Source organism: Kogia breviceps, chromosome 7, assembly GCF_026419965.1.
Source record: "Kogia breviceps isolate mKogBre1 chromosome 7, mKogBre1 haplotype 1, whole genome shotgun sequence".
Taxonomy (NCBI): domain Eukaryota; kingdom Metazoa; phylum Chordata; class Mammalia; order Artiodactyla; family Physeteridae; genus Kogia; species Kogia breviceps.
In genome coordinates this window covers 58969627-58983344 of record NC_081316.1, presented here as the reverse complement: position 1 = coordinate 58983344, position 13718 = coordinate 58969627, and positions in this window count along the sequence as shown.

Here is a 13718-nt window from a genome sequence, read left to right as displayed (position 1 = left end):
ACTTCGTCCCAGCTTACCCTTCCCCCTCCCCGTGTCCTCAAGTCCATTCTCTACATCTGCGTCTTTATTCCTGTCCCGCCACTAGGTTCTTCAGAACATTTTTTTTTTTTTTTTTTAGATTCCATAATACATGTGTTAGCATACGGTATTTGCTTTTCTCTTTCTGACTTACTTCACTCTGTATGACAGATTCTAGGTCCATCCACCTCACTACAAATAACTCAGTTTAATTTCTTTTTATGGCTGAGTAATAGCCCATTGTATATATGTGCCTCATCTTTATCTACTCTTCTGTCGATGGACACTTAGGTTGTTTCCCTCTCCTGGCTACTGTAAATAGTGCTGCAATGAACATTACAGTACATGTCTCTTTTTGAATTATGGTTTTCCCAGGGTATATGTCCAGTAGTGGGATTGCTGGGTCATATGGTAGTCCTATTTTTAGTTTTTTAAGGAACCTCCATACAGTTCTCCATAGTGGCTGTATCAATTTACATTCCCACCAACAGTGCAAGAGGATTCCCTTTTCTCTACACCCTCTCCAGCATTTATTGTTTGTGAAACTTTTGATGATGGCCATTCTGACTGGTGTGAGGTGATACCTCATTGCGGTTTTGATTTGTATGTCTCTAATGATTAGTGACATTGAGCATCCTTTCATATGTTTGTTGGCAACCCGTATATCTTCTTTGGAGAAATGTCTTTTAGGTCTTCTGCCCATTTTTGGATTGGCGTTTTTGTTTTTGTGATATTGAGCTGCATGAGCTGCTTGTATATTTTGGAGATTAATCCTTTGTCAGGTGCTTCGTTAGCAAATATTTTCTCCCATTCTAAGGATTGTCTTTTGGTCTTGTTTATGGTTTCCTTTGCTGTGCAAAATATTTTAAGTTTCATTAGGTCCCATTTGTTTATTTTTGTTTTTATTTCCATTTCTCTAGGAGGTGCTGTGATTTATGTCATAGAGTGTTCTGCCTATGTTTTCCTCTAAGAGTTTTATAGTGTCTGGCCTTACACTTAGGTTGTTAATTCATTTTGAGTTTATTTTTGGGTATGGTGTTAGGGAGTGTTCTAATTTTATTCTTTTATATGTAGCTGTCCAGTTTTACCAGCACCACTTATTGAAGAGGCTGTCTTTCCTCCATTGTATATTCTTGCCTCCTTTATCAAAGATAAGGTGACCATATGTGCATGGGTTTATCTCTGGGCTTTCTATCCTGTTCCATTGATCTATGTTCTGTTTTTGTGCCAGTACCATACTGTCTTGATTACTGTAGCTTTGTAGTATAGTCTGAAGTCCAGGAGCCTGATTCCTCCAACTCCGTTTTTCTTTCTCAAGATTGCTTTGGATATTTGGGGGTCTTCTGTGTTTCCATAGTGATTGTGAAATTTTTTCTTCTAGTTCTGTGAAAAATGCCATGGGTAGTTTGATAGGGATTGCATTGAATCTGTAGATTGCTTTGGGAGTATAGTCATTTTCACAATGTTGATTTTAGCAATCCAAGAACATGGAATATCTCTCCATCTATTTGTATCATCTTTAATTTCTTTGATCAGTGTCTTATAATTTTCTGCATACAAGTCTTTTGTCTCTTTAGATAGCTTTATTCCTAGATATTTTATTCTTTTTGTTGCAATGGTAAATTGGAGTGTTTCATTAATTTCACTTTCATATTTTTCATCATTAGTGTACACGAATGCAAGAGATTTCTGTGCATTAACTTTGTATCCTGCTACCTTACCAAATTCATTGATTAGCTCTAGTAGTTTTCTGGTGGAATCTTTAGGATTCTCTATGTATAGTATCATGTCATCTGCAAACAGTGCCAGCTTTACTTCTTCTTTTCAGATTTGGATTTCTTTCATTTCTTTTTCGTCTCTAACTGCTGTGGCTATGTTGGATAATAGTGGTGAGAGTGGATAACCTTGTCTTGTTCCTGATCTTAGTGGAAATGGTTTCAGTTTTTCACCATTGAGAATGCTGTTGGCTGTGGGTTTGACAAATATGGCCTTTATTATGTTGAGGTAAGTTCTCTCTATGCCTACTTTCTGGAGAGTTTTTATCATAAATGTGTGTTGAATTCTGTCAAAAGCTTTTTCTGCATCTATTGAGATGATCATATGGTTTCTACCCTTCAATTTGTTAATATGGTGTATCACATTGTTTGAGTGCATATACTGAAAAATCCTTGCATTCCTGGAATAAACCCCACTTGGTATAGTGTATGATCCTTTTAATGTGCTGTTGGATTCTGTCTGCTAGTATTTTGTTGAGGATTTTCAAATCTATGTTCATCAGTGATACTGGCCTGTAGTTTCCTTTTTTTGTGACATCTTTCTCTGTTTTTGGTATCAGGGTGATGGTGACCTCCATAGAATGAGTTTGGGAGTGCTCCTCCCTCTGCTATATTTTGGAAGAGTTTGAGAAGGATAGGTGTTACCTCTTCTCTAAATATTTGATAGAATTTGCCTGTGAGACCATCTGGTACTGGGCTTTTGCTTGCTGGAAGATTTTTAATCACAGTTTCAATTTCAGTGCTTGTGATTGGTCTGTTTATATTTTCCATTTAGAAGTATGTATTAGTTTTGATTTTATGTGAATACACACACACACACACACACACACCCTAGAAATAAATTTAGAGGTCTCACACATGGTTTGATTGACTAAATTGAGCACTCTGGGTAAGAATTATTTTTCCTCAAGACATCTGGTGTTAAAATTATGTGAACATGAATTTAAATCAGAATTCCAAAATCTATAGTATACCCACCTTTACCACCTGGCAATAAATGACTTCCTATTTATCTATTAACTATGTCTTATTTGTACCTTAAGCAAGTTATTAACTATTTTTAAACCTCAGCTTTCTCATACTTAATATCTCCTGAAGAAACAGATAAAAATTGTATTACCTCCTATTGTTGTTGTAATGATTAAATGAGGAAAGTATTTGTCTTTTAACATACATTAGTTGAAATATTTTTATTATTTTATCTTTTTATTACCTTATTTTTTTACTGTTGTTACAGCTGTTTCTTTGGTAAGTGGTCCTGTAGCTTCTTCATTTATTCATTACTAATGATGGAGAACCCAAACTTTCAAAGGCAGCATATTTTACTACTCTATGGAAATTTTTTTTTTTATCGTTTACCAGCATGACTCTTAGCTTTCAATTTCCCTTAAAGCTAAAATTATTTTCTGGAAAAAGCATATTAGAGTCATACAGACTTATTCTTGAATATTGTTTTATCAATTATAGTTTATGTTGTCATTGGTAAACCACTAAATGTCAGGTACTTCATCTATGAAATAGGGATAATAATACTTTTTCTTTTCAGAGTTATATTGAAATATAGAAGAAACAATGTAGGTTAACCACATAATGATGCATGCCCATTCATTCAATGTAGGTTAACCACATAATGATGCATACCCGTTCATTCAATTACAATGCCTAGTGCAAGCTTTATATTGAGAATTTCTTAGGAGCTAAATGGGCAATTTTGAAAGAGACATACGCATGCCTGGCACTCACAGAACTTTGAGTCCAGTGGGGCCCCATAACATATTATATTAGTTGGGAAGAATCCTATGTGCTTTTGCTTACAGCTTTCCAGCTGAGTGCAAGCACTGGGAAAAATCATTCATGCATTTTACATTGAGTCACTTGCTGCTTCTCATATTATGCTAATACAGTGATAATCCATGTTTCCTTGCTTTTCTTGGTGATTGCTTTTACCAACCACTATTCTCCTCCTGATATTCTTGCTATCAGTCACCTATACTGCAAAAAGTATGACCAACAGAAGAATCTGCTCTTGTATAGGAGAATTTTGCTTCCTGAAAAACCAGATTATTTTCCTGCTGTAGTATGCAAGTCAAAGACATTGCAACTATAAGTGCCAATCGTCTTTCATTAGACATGCAAGCAATCAATTCAAAGAAAGTTTTTAAAATCCTAATCCTATCCCCAAGAGTTTGCTGTCACTGGCATACACTGATACACAACGGCTTTAAAGAGGTAATTAACATATAGTTAAATATTTACACTATGTATAAGCAAGGGCCTAATTGCTTTGGTGAGAGGGTGGATTCAGGATTTACTGATTTACTTTGCATAGAGATACAACTGACATGATGAAAGAGTAGAGAGTAACTAACCAGATCCTGTCTCCAGACTTTGGTCCCTAATTCTGAAGAACTACAACTACGTTTACCTTCTCCTCTCAAGGAAAATAATGTGTTGGCTGCCTGTTTTATGCTTTTGTGGGACATAGAAGCTGAGTTAATAAATAATCTCACTTTCAGGAGCTTGCACTCTAATGGGATGAGAGACTATTTCTTGATGCAAAAATTATATAAACTTCAAATTAAAGTATCCACTAATTTTACTGAGACAGTCATATTCGTTTGTTTATGCACTGTCTATGGCTGCTTTCACACTACAACTACTGAGTTGAATAGTTGCAGTAAAGACCATATGGACTGCAAATCCTAAATATGAAAATATTTAATATCTGGCCCTTTACAGTGAAAGTTTGCTGACCTCTGCTTTAAAGAGATTATACAAATATTAAAGTTTTCTTAAAACACTGAGATAATGAGAATTGTGACAATGATGATGCAGAAAAGAAGGAGCATCAGGATCATGATCATATTACTTTGATTTTTTTTTACCTGTCTCCAGGCTTGGACCATTTCTTGGGTGGACCACTTCAGTAAAAGCTACATCCAATCAATTAGATAGTGATTTCTATTCATTCCATTTCTAGAAATGCAACCTTTCATCATTTATAGCCATCTCTAATGTTTTAAGATGCTATGTATTAGTTGGGTGAGTCTGGCAGACATTGTTGCTCACCCAGCCAACACCCTACTTTCCCACCCTTCCTTTGTTTCTTACTATGAGAATACTGATTTTGTTCAAGTTTGAGCATTGTACAACCTCAGGTACAGAATAGGATTACTCTCTCTCTAATTTAAGCTAATCAGCCTATTTCTATTCCACTTATCAACTGGTAGGCTTAGGTATAGCATGTGACAATCCTGTGCAAACATACATGAAATAATGTCTCCTAGGGAGAGATATTTCCATATTTTTGACTGTTTTCAAAACAAAAGGCAACTAACTATAAACACTACAACCGTTAATGAAATATGCTACTGCCCACATTAGTGTGCTCTGGGGTGCCACATAGAATCGAGGGGGAGAGAAGGTGTTTAAGAAAAATGGTAAATTGTTTAAAGTGACAAATCCTTCTCAAATAGTATGAAAGTTACAGATTCCTGCATTTAAAAAAGTATAATTTCAGAGTAGTGTCAAAGACCCACTTTCTAGCTTTTCTTTGTGCCCTTAATTTGTGCTTCTGGAAATACACAAAAATTAGAGTGGTATTCACAGTGGCAGTACATGGAAGCTGAAGATCATTGCACAAGGTTAAACAATTCATATATCATCCCAAAACATATATATATGCAAATCTATACATACCATACCTGAAGTGTGATATTCATACTGGCAAATGAATGTTAATTGGATGCTAGAAGTGTGAAGATTTTAATTTTATAAGTATTAATAAATTTTCATTAAAATGTTAAAAATTGAATAAAACAGCATTATTGCAATCATTTGTTTTAAAATATTATATTTTTAAGTGTTATTTTTATTGAGCCTTTTCATTTCACTAGATTTTTTGAAAGTTTAGAAGATAATAACTTTTCATAAAATACACATAAAAAGCATTTTTAATATTTTATTCTTATATTTATTTTCATTTATGTTTATAATATATATTCACATTTGATATGTTGAGTACGGTTACAATTGATGGGTATATTTTATAAGTCTCTATAAATTTTGTTTCTGTCTCTCTTTTGCTGTTGCCCTCCCTCACTCTCTTGACTCTCTCTTCTTCACTCTCTTATTGTTGAAGAAACTGATATTGGTCCTGTAGTGTTCTGCACAGTTTAGAGCAGCACTGTTCAAGAGAATTTTCTGAGATGATATAAATGTTCTAGGCTCTTCAATATGGTAGCCACTAGCCACATATGGCTAATGAACACTTGAAAGAAATGTGGACGGAGTGGCCCGGGAACTGAAATACGTTTTGGTTTGTTTTAATGTTTAATGTTAAATTTAAATTTAAATAGTTATGTGTGCTAGTGCCTCGTGGCTGCCACACTGGATAGCACAGCTCTAGATTTTGTTGCATCACTGTGGTATAATTTAACAAGGCTCTCTGCTCTTCTCAATTCCTATAAATTGGTGGTTGGATCCAAAATAAAGGCTTCAATTCAATGATCTTTCCAGTACAGCAAGAATAAGAATTTAGTATTTTAATCCATCTCTACTGCAAATCACTTAAGTGAAAGTTCGGATTTCATCGAGAATATCTTTAATTCTAAGCAAGACATTTAAAAAATAAAGATATAAGTATAGAACTTTTAAGTAAAGTCATTTTTTTCCAAAACTATAAATCAATTTCTATCATCTCTCCAAACTATTTTACTATCTTCAGAATTTTACAAAGATTTTTTTTTTCTTTTCTTGACAAATACATGGTGCTACATTATCTTTTCACAGTTAAGGAGGAACAGTTTTGTGGGGGGATTGATGAAAGCAATAAATACTGAATGTCAGATCTTTATGGATTCTGTGAAATCTGTTTTTTGGCTTAAGGTACACCATATATCCTCATCTCTTTTCTAAATCAGAGAACTCTTTTATCTTCCTAAGAGAAAGTAAAACTCAAAAAGATGAAACCATTCATCTAGGTTTTGCACAGATGTGGGATTTGCCTCATTCAGAGTTGCACATGCTAGGTGACATCAAAAGTTCAATTTGGAAACTAATCCCCTAGGAATTACCTCCAGAAATCCAGTGCTTATGCCTCACAGGGACTTATTCTGGCCAGAGTAATGCCCATAATCATAATAATGAAGTGATATGAAACATTTTCAACATCTTGTTTCAGGCTCTTTTCATATATATGCAGAACAATTTAATAAAGGGATTAGTCTATGTATGTCTTTGTTGCTACCTAAGAATAAAAAAGAATAAATGAAATGTCTTTCTCTGTCTTTTCGTATATGTCTACCATCCATCTCCCATTCAGAAAAGTTTGGATCCTGCAATATCAGGCTTAACTTTCCTCCACTGAAAAATAAATACCAATATACTGAAATTCATAACATCAGAACACTAGATGTTTTTGCTGCAGGAATGGCTAATGATGGTGAGGAGAGGAAAGAAACAGTATCTTAGACATTATGAGTGGAGAGGCAGAAATGGCTGAGCTAGAGACAGTTATTTTACATGTAAAAACCACATTTCTGAGAGACATCTCAGTAAATAATATTGACCTGTATCCTACTTTCACTGCATTGTAAATGGTGAATAGACCCTCTGCTTGGAGGCAAGTCTGGATTAAGAGTTCTGCCCCTTCTAGTTACGACCTTGGGAGCTGCTGGACAGGAACAACGTTTTTTACCTCCATGAAGAGAGATTTTTACCCTAAATACACACCCATTGAAGAGACTCTTCTCACTAATTCTCCTCTTTTGGGGGAGTGTATTGCCCTGAGATAAGGTTTTGCTAATTCCCTAGGTATTCTTTGCGGTGTGCAGTGCACTACATCATCCAGGAGTGCTAACGCTGCATGTTCCAACTTGGTTTCTTTCTAGAAATAAAGGTAATATTTTGGTTTTATCTTTTGTTTTTTAATGTTATTGATAAAATTGTGCAGGAATCCTGGCAGAGAAAACGGCTATAATTTATTAGCCTCCCTGAAACCACCAACAGTATTCATTCACTTATATACTATTTTTTTATTTATTAAGTTACTACTATGTACAAAGGATTTCTCTAAGTGCTAATACTACAGTTTCTGACATGTACCTTTAAAGGGACTCTGTGGGATTCTTATCATGATAAATAAGCCAGATTGCAAAGGATAAGGGCTGGTATATATACATTTACAATGTTTTCCTCACCCATTACTTTATTAATTGTATGGTTTTTTTAACCATTAATTGAAGAAGGTACTATAAAAATATGTGGGGGCTTCCCTGGAGGCCTCCCAATGCATGGGACATGGGTTCGATCCCTGGTCCGGGAAGATCCCACATGCCGTGGAGCAACTAGGCTCACACACCACAACTACTGAGCCTATGCTCTAGAGCCCGTGCACCATAATTACTGAGCCTGCACTCTATCTAGAGCCTGTGAGCCACAACTACTGAAGCCCGCATGCTTAGAGCCTGTGCTCTGCAACAAGAGAAGCCACTGCCAATAGAAGCCCATGCACTGCAAAGAAGAGTAGCGTCACTTGCTGCAACTAGAGAAAGCTCGCGCACAGCAACGAAGACACAACGTAGCCAAAAAAAAAAAAGTTTATATGTGTTGAATGAATAAATTAATAAGTGTTTGGAGTGGAGCACAAATGGATGACGCAGTTAGACAGCTTTCCCCACTTATCTGCAGGATATGTACTCCAAAACCCCTGGTGAAAGACTGAAACTACAAATACTATCAAACCCTACATATACCATGCTTTTTCCTGTTTTTTCCTATACGAACAGAAGATTAGGGTATACAGCAAGGATATGCTGGACAGAGGTATGATTCACGTCCAGGGTGAGATGGAGCTGAGGGCACAGACCAGCTGAGATTTCATCACGCTACTCAAAATGGCCACAATTTAAAACTTATGAATTGTTTCTTTCTGGAATTTACCACTCAATATTTTCAGATCACAGTTGACTGAATAACTGAAACCATGGAAAGCAAAACCACAGAGAAGTAGAGACTACTCTGGCTGTACTTTTTCCATAGGTGAGTCTTGAGTCCTCTCTGTGGAGGCAGAAATACAAAATTCAAAGCCTCAGCTGTGTCACTTACCAGTAATTGGAACTTTGCACAAGTATGCAGCCTCTGTAAGCCTCAGCTGCAATATTTGTAACATGGGGGAAACAGCATGTAGCTGTAGCATTAATTTTTATAAATAGCATGAAGGTCTCGGTGCATAGCAGGCACTGGGGCACCAAAACAGAGCTATTTGATAGAAGGGCTGTTTCTGAGTTAAGCTCAAACCAAATACATTCATTTGGTTCAATACAATATGCCTCTTATTTGAAACCTCACGCTGTGAAGACACAAGGGAAAAAGAGAGTAAATGTAATATTTATCACTCACATCAGTAGTCTTGGACCGATCAAAGGAAATACATTTACCAGTTGACTAAAAAGCAGAGTTTCATCCCAGTTCCTTGAGAATGCAACCTGAAAGGAGGAAAACATCGTAAGCCTGAATCCAATCAGAGCTCATTAATTTTGTGACAACTGAACTGTTTACTTTGAAGCAAGAGAAAATGAAAATATTAACACAGGGAGACAAATAGGTATTTGAGAAAGAATTAATCTATCTCAGAAAAGAATAACGGTGATTTAGCGATTACGCCTCTGTAAAAGTTCAGCAGTCTTTATGCAATGACACCACTAAAATGAACTTGGCTTTCATTTTACTTCTACAGTATAAGAGTTACACAAAATGAATAACCATGGGCCCAAAACAATAGTGGGGGTGGGGAGTTTGCAGAAAGATTCTTCAGCTGATGCAATGCATCAGAAAGCATGTAAGCATTTAATCTGGCCCCATTTAATCTAGCTTGCTGGGATGGAGTCAATGGAAAGTGGGGTTGAGATGCATCAATCAACCCTATTTAGAGAGAGGAATCCCAGAAGACCTATTAACTATACAGGAATGGGAGGAAAGATTCTCTAAAAGGGGGAGAAAAGTTACAGCAAGCAAAGTAAGCAAAAGAGCAGAGAGCACAAAGAGATGTGGGGTTCACCCAATAGATAATGGAACAGTTAAGAAATCAGATAAACAAAGCAAAGCTTGGTTACAGGGATTCAAAGGGGAGATGGAAGTATGGATAAATACTATTTCAAGACTAATTTCCCTAACTCATCCTATACTTCTCTATTCTTTTCCTCTGATCTGGATTTTGGCAGGGTTGACTGAGCCAGGGACATATCTCTAAAGCAGCAGAATAACTTCCAGAACAGGGAATCTGAGAAGGAGCTGCTGTGGTTTCAAAAGGGCCTGTGGGGAGAGTGGGTGGCTGGCCTAAATCACCATCTGCTGTTTGTTTTGTCCCCCTTCCCCTTTTTTTGGCTCTCTCCCTGTGCTTCGGAAACTGATTCATTCCTAGTCAACATCAAGTGTTGCCTGAAATTTAAAAACTTAATGTAAATTTTTACACATATTGGCTTTAACGCTTTACCATCTAACCTCTTTTTAATGAAATATATGGTTTTTTCCACCAGGGGTTGTTGCAAATACACTATAATCCTAATTCAATTTAATCAATGTTTATTGAATTTATTCCATATATCAGTTTAATATCATTCCTGTGCTCCAGGCTAGGAATAATATAAGACTCCAGGTCTCTACTATTCTAGGGGGAAGGATACTGTGCATGTATGTAACCACTGACTTATCTGTTAGAGATGTGTAGGAGAGGATTAATGCATCAAATACATTGGTCTAGACTGGTGGTCTTAAACTGGACAGATGCACCTTGTATTGGAGGAACCTGATTTCCAGGCCATCAGTGGATCTGCCTGAGAACTTATCTGTGGTTCTCTTTTCTATGTTCTTTTTCATAATTGCCTTTCTCTCACACTACAACAGAGAAGTATATAACACTGAAACACCTACAATTACCATAGTGCACTGTCAGAAATGACAGAAAACAAACAAGCAAACAAAATCTCTAGAATGTCACAGAAAATTAAAAATATTGGTGCTAGAAAAGTCTCCTTTAATCAAAGCTCTATAATTCACCCACCATATCTATACAAGATACATTTCCAATAAAATTTAAATTATTCTGTTAATAAGTACCAGAATTTAAGTTGTTTGGTTCAACAGTGTACTGTTAATAATCGTAACCATAATGCAGTCTAAAATATTTGTTATACAAATTTTCAGAAAATAAAAATATATATTTGATTACATACTTTTGTTGTAAAATATGATAGTGTGACCCATAAAAGATACAAATATTTGGGTGTAAAAATGTATTACATTGGGATAAAATTCTGAGGGACAAGTGAAATGATGATATAATATCAAGGAACAAAAGAAGTTAAAAACTTGTCCTTACATTTTTAAAATGGATTTTCCTGGTTATCAGTTTACTGTCATATTTGGAATACAGTAGATATATTTAAACATCCATGATTATTTATTGAATGATCCTATTTACTTCTTGTAGTACTTGTTCTCTTAAAGTCTACTTTATCTAATAATGATTGGGTTGCACTGTTATTCGTTTGGTTGGTTTTTATTTATATTGGAGTGTTTATTTCTCCATCCTGTACTTTCAGACTCTATATACACTTATTTTTAGATGTGTTTATTTTTTATATGTGTTTGTTTAAAATCAATTTGGCGGGCTTCCCTGGTGGCGCAGTGGTTGGGAGTCCACCTGCTGATGCAGGGGACACGGGTTCGTGTCCCGGTCCGGGAGGATCCCACTTGCCGCAGAGTGGCTGGGCCCATGGGCCACGGCCGCTGGGCCTGCGCGTCGGGAGCCTGTGCTCCACGGCAGGGGAGGCCGCAGCAGTGAGAGGCCCGCATACCAAAAAAAAAAAAAAAATCAATTTGTCAAGGATTATCTTTTACTTGGAGCAGATAGGTAGGCAATTATATTTAATGTGATTATTGATATACATTGATTTTAAACTATATTTTAGCATATTTTGTCTATCCTGTCTAGCATTTGACCTTTGTTTCTCTCTTTCTTTGCCTTCTTTTAGATTTTTTAAAAAATATTCAATTTTTCTTCTTTGTTTAGAAGATAAACACTCATTTGTTAATCTTTTACTGGTTATCCTGACAGTTTCAACATGCTTCTTTTCTTATCAGGATAGTTTCTTTAAACTTTTTCCTAAGCAATATCAAAGAACTTCTGGCGGGAAATCTCCACTTACCCGGATTCATCAAACTAGCTCCTTTTCCTCACTTTGGCTTTTAGTGCTAACCCACTTCCTCAGAATAGCCTGCCCTAATACACCTTCCCTCCAACCTAAATGTGCAATTTAAAAAAAAAAGTCAACCCTGCACTAATTTCCAATCGTACTATACACTTTTCTCCAAATATCTTATCATAATGAGTAATATATTTCATTTGGATGACATTTAAGTCCTAGTTCCTCCATTTAAGGGTACACTTCATGAGATTAGGGACATTTTAATTGTTTATGTGTTATATCTCTGCACCTGGATTTTTGCAGACAATAAAGTGCTTATTCACAACATAATATAAGTGCTCCTACCATAAATGATTTTAAACTATGAACTAGATATCACTGAATGCATATTTGGGAACATATCTATACAGTTGGCTTCAGCAAATGACTGAAAGTAGAATTTTGGGTCACTTGTATTAGAAATTGCTAGAAACTTACTAAACTGACCCCAAATTCCCCTCTTTTTATGTGGAATTCATACTTGAAAAAAAAATGCTTGACACATAGAATATTTTAAGATAAATTATCTTGGAATATATGTGTAGTTTTGGTTATTATGTATGTTTATTTTTTCTAAACCATTTGAGCATTCTTTTTATGTTAATATCTGTATTTTTGCTAAATACAGACAACTCAAATAACCAGATTATTTGTTTCTTGATCCATTTGAATGAAAGTTGCTTTAACTAATAACCTCAGCCTATTTGGGTTCACCAAATGAATAAAATACACATACTCCATACATACACACACACACACACACACACACACACACACATATATGTATATATACATACATACATATACATCCTTTGGTGAAGAGAGTGGTCTGGCTACATTTAGTTAACCATATAGCTCACCCTGCACAAGACTCTAGATAGACACAAGTTTTCATAATGCATTTTTATAAGTGCAACCCAACTGCAAATCTCCCGTTTAAAATAAGACAAGGAGAAATAGAAAATAAACACAGATCAGTGATATGTAACTAAGCTAAAGGATTTCCTGCTAAGAAAGCCAAGGATTGATCTACATTAAAAATGTGATTTACTCCAGAAAGAGAATAATTAAGCATTAGTCAATAGCCAAGGCATTTTAATAGTATCTTTCTAACAGCTGAAAGTGCATTAAAAGACTAAAATCTGGACCTAAGAAAAGCTTCATTAATTAAACAAAAATCCTTTTTCTTCACACTGGGAAACGGTCAAAATGCTTCCTAAAGTGGATATCAGATGAAACAGATACACAGTTACACGTAGAAAAACTTTGAGTTCGTATGGGTCCTAGAATCTGAAAGCGTTAGCCATCTGACAAAATCAAACTGGGAGAAGAATTCAGATTATATCACTGACATATATTATCAAACTGAATTAATTAAGCACAGCCTGTGTGGAGGGCTCCCTCTGTACCCAGCTAAGCCCTGTGGACAATATTATGGACTCCTGAAGTATACTCCCTGACTTTAAGGTTCTTCAACCTGGACTTGGGGAACAGAACAAAGACAGGTGAAATAATAAAAATGTAAGTACATCCTGCTTGGATAAATACTACATAACTAGTATATAGAGGAAGGAATGAGTGTGGGCTACGATATTCAGAGAATGCTGCCTGGAAAAAACTGTGTGTGTGTGTGTTTGTGTGTGTGTATTGAGCAGGGTATCCACTATTTTTCAAGATT